Raw genomic sequence first — 4,394 nt, forward strand, 5'->3', positions numbered from 1 at the left:
TTTGCGAGAGGCAGAACATAACCGGTGGCTTTAAGCAACAAATGATCCTTTGGGAAGTTTACCGGCTAGCTTACAGAATCCTACGAAAGACCCGAGACTCAAGATTGTCTCAGGACTGGATTTTATAATCCTGCTTGAGATTTTACCATCTCGGGATCGTAAAATGGGGAGGAATAGGCAGCAAAAAAAAAAAAAAAAAAAAATGGGTAGGATGGCTCCCGTGTCACAGGACCTAGGACCGCACCCTGAAGCCTCCTGTGACCGCTTGGCCTCTGTGACACCGTCAGCCTGGACCCACCCTCCCGCACCCCCAGCCTGGGTGCTCAGAGATCAAGGTTGCTGCTGCTGTCTGTAGCCTTCGCGCTCGCCTCTCAGCCCTTGACAGTGTCTGTGAGTCAGAGCACAGCCAGACCTCAGTGTCCTGTCCCCGCTGAACTGCAAGGGACCAGAAAACTGAGAGGAAAATGGGATACTCTCAGCCTTATTTCGCACCAATGCAGTGAGCACTCGATGCCAGGTGCTCCTCGGAGGAGCTGGGTGTGGAGGACCTGTATCAAAGTCTCCTGGACAATTTGATTTGAAAAACGTGCTTGGTGAAACCCGGTGACCCCGTCCAGTTGGTCCGGTCTGCGGAAGAGGGAGGTATTGGGGTTACGTAACTCTGTGGTGTGAGTCTCCACTCAGCCCAGCTTCTCTTGCTGCCTCCAGGGCCCCACCTGAGGTCTGCTTCCAGGCCGGGGAATACGTTCACTGGAGAAGAGAAGGCTTTTCCAGCAGCCGAGACAAGGAAACCCTCTAAAAGACCAGGCGGTGTCCAGAGACAAATAAAAGCACTTAACCAAGGATCGCAGGTAGAGGACTTACCTTCTATGACAAGAGAGCGATTTCTTGCCAATTGAATACGATGTCGGTGTATCCCCTCAACTTTAAGGTAGACACCTGTGCAGAGGCAAAGAACGGGGCTCAGACCCTTATTCCTCAATTTGGGTTGCTTCCAAAAGTGAGTGGTGAGTCTACACTGAAAACCCAAAGAAAGCGTTTGTGAGAAATCCCCTACACGCCTGTGCTTGGAGGGCCAGGCATGAGGGCACCTGTGTGAACGTCGGCAGAAGCCGGGATGCTTCCTTGAGACCCCAGGGCCTGTGAGGTGACCCTGACCCTAGCCGAGCACAAACCTTCCAAGTGGATTGTGACTCAAGAGTGACTACCGAACAGGTGGCCGCGGAAGCTGTCTGAGCTGCCCCACAGCGAGGCTTCCGGCCAGCACTTGGAGGCGCCCAAAGCCAGCATAACTGAAGGAGCCCCCTTAGCCGGTAGAATAAACTGACAAAATGCCACCAGAGGCTGTGTGTATGGGGTTATTACGCCACTGTTCTCCATTTTACGTATACTTTAGAAAGCAGAATAATGATACCTTTTTCTTAGGAGACATGGAGGGATATGGCCCCCAACTCATATAAACCTTTAGCCAAGTTTCAGACTCTCTCTTTAAAAAAAAAAAAGTTTATTGGCTTACTTTGAGAGAAAGAGAGAGCGAGAGAGAGGAAGTGGGGGAGGGGCAGAGAGAAAGGGAGAGAGAGAATCCCAAGCAGGCTCCACGCCGTCAGCACAGAGCCAGGCTTGAACCCACGAACCGTGCAACTGTGACCTGAGCTGAAATTAAGAGTTAAATGCTTAACTGACTGAACCCCCCCAGGTGCCCCCAAATTTCAAATCCTTGAGAGCAGGATGATCGGAGAGCATTTTAATATAAATGGCAGATTACTGTATCACTTTGTGATGTCAGTGATTACATTTATGCCCACTAATTAGCCCCATCTGGAGATGGCACCCACTTGAAGCAAAGAGAAATGATTACAGCCAATGGAAACATTCCCACATGCGCTTCTGTTTACCCAGGTTTCCCTGTGGCCCCGGTGAGGGGCTGCTGATCCATTTATTCTGCAAACAGCTTTGAACTAGACCACGTCTCAGTCATCTCTTCGCTTACTTCCCGGGATCTCGCTCAGACGTACAGGTAACATAATGTGCCCTTCATAACTGAGGAGACAAGCAGCAAAGAAGTTGTGATTCCTTTCATGGTCACATAGTTAGTGGCTGGGTGCATACAAGGTTTAAATCCAAGCTTTCGAACAGCGGGATGCAAAGACGTCCCCTGAAACCCAAAAGGTCTCGTGAAATTTCATTTAAGAGCTCACTTACCATTTGTTGAAGGGGATGATGATAGTGTTCTTGGAAGTATGACAAATAAGTGAAACAATCTTTCTAAACATCTGTCACAGTGCCTCGTCTGCACTACGGTGATGATAGATCCCTTCGTTTCTTTTGCTCAACACCAAGATTTCCCTACATTGTAGGATTAAACGATCACTCGGGCTTTAGAACTCTCTCTGTAGAATTTGGTTCCCCTGATAAAGAGAAGTGATATAGAAGACACCCCCGTACCGACAACTGCCTTATGTTAAACATCTTCTAAAGCATTAAACTACAGGCAGAGAACATGTTGGAATGTTCTGGAACACGTTGACCAACAAACGCCTGTGTGTGGCATTCAAAGCTTCCCTTCGCCCTCTTCGCCACACCCTCATATGTGGTCTTATTTTCTTTTTTTTTTTTTTTTTTTTTTTGTGGTCTTATTTTCTAATAATAACTGGATTTCATTTGTTTACTTGATCTTAATGCAAGCTTCTCAATACGTAGGAATACCTTTTATGTCTTTCGCACAGTAAATGTAGAGAAAACCTTGGTGAGAGAAAAGCTACAGTAAGAAACCTGGAGGTGGTAGCAGCAGGAGTGACAGAGCAAGGACTTTGGAAAATTCTTCCCTTCACAAAATTACTGAGAACACTGGCAGAAATGCCCAAGTCATTATTGGCGTTGAAATGGCGTATGAAAACAGTAACAGCACTTTGCCCTCCACCAATTATGGTGGATTAGGGGACCTCTTCAATATTCTCGATTCTGTATCTTGGACAGGAAAACATGAGGATGATTCTGACACGTCCCGTCACATCCAGAAACCAAGAGTGGTTTCACGAAGGTTAGGAGTGATATCCAAAGGACGCACAACAAGCCAAGTGAAAGGGCTCCTATCAGCTAAGTTACGAGAAATGGATCTTCAAAACGTTTCCGATTATGTGATCGGAAATTGGGACAAGCCGAGCCTGCATCAAGCCATGGACTCATAATTGCACTCCGAAGACAAAATACAAACTTCATAAAATGATAAGAATATGAAAAATAAGTTTAAATCGTCACTGAATTCTGAGTGTACGAGAGGGCAATTATACGTAGCTTGTTTCTTTAACAAGTATATATCTTCTCATAAAACATGGATATGTGCTTGTTTCCGGCATACACGCAAGCCAACACAGTAAACTTTGAGTAAGGCAAGGAGTGCTGGAAAAAGACAGGAGAAGGAATCCACAACAGTGGTCACTTACTAACAACAATAGAAAGCTGGGTTTCTAGATGATATTAAAGAATGAAATGATTCTAAATAATGAAAACTCTAAATATGTCATTAGAATAGATTAAAAAAATAGATGGACTAGGTCTGCTCTTGTAATGGACTTTTAATGTGCATTCATAATGACAGCTTATGTAAAACTTATAGAACGCGTTGGCTTTGAGAAAGACACTACGCCTCTAAAAATCAAATTCCAGGGAAAAAAGTGCAAGGTCTTGAGAGATGACGCACCGAGTAAACATTGTTGTTGACGCTCATGCTTTGGCTGGACAGGAAGGTCCTACTTTCTACCAAAAAATATTCAGTTGATAACCCAGGTCTTGTAACCATGGCTAGCACAAAAACATATTTTCATTTCTTTGGGGTGTAACAGGTGTACCAAAACCCTAGGGACATGTACAAATTATTCTAGGAAAGAATAGGAATAGTTAATACAATCTCGTGGGATTAACATTCTTTATAACCTCTTTAGGATAAGTTTACTATCGTGCAATCATTTTAACATTTCATGTATCTTTTGGCTGTGTCTTGCAGAGTTTAAAGTCTGTGAAAGGCTGATTTATTAGACTTTCATTCTAATAAGATATATAGACATGTTTATATTTTCAACCAATATGTCCATGGTTGAAGAAATTTCTTTTGTGAAGTACATAAATTTTATGGGTTGTACAAGTTTTATGTAATTGTGTGGATGAATGGCACTTCTTGATGTCTCAAAATATTTACTTTGGTAACCTCATAAGATTAATAAATTTGTCATTAAATAAGGAAATTATGATAATTACTCCCTTCCAGGTGCAACATTAAATAATTCAGCATCACGCAGTGTCCTGCTTTGTAAGAACACGTCGGAGGTGGGAATACAGTAAAACTCATGACGTGATTTCATTTTTTTGCTCTTCTTCCAAAGAGATTATAGACACTC

At 43.8% G+C, this 4,394-nt stretch overlaps 1 long non-coding RNA gene across 1 annotated transcript; it reads left to right on the forward strand.

Moving 5' to 3' along the window:
* The first annotated feature begins 314 nt into the window (after window positions 1–314).
* Window positions 315–2,251, forward strand: LOC131513544 (uncharacterized). The gene is made up of 2 exons (XR_009262637.1): window positions 315–851; window positions 1,900–2,251. It is a non-coding gene; the product is annotated as an uncharacterized LOC131513544 (long non-coding RNA).
* The last annotated feature ends 2,143 nt before the right edge of the window (window positions 2,252–4,394 follow it).

Source organism: Neofelis nebulosa, chromosome 6 (assembly GCF_028018385.1).
Source record: "Neofelis nebulosa isolate mNeoNeb1 chromosome 6, mNeoNeb1.pri, whole genome shotgun sequence".
Lineage (NCBI taxonomy): Eukaryota > Metazoa > Chordata > Mammalia > Carnivora > Felidae > Neofelis > Neofelis nebulosa.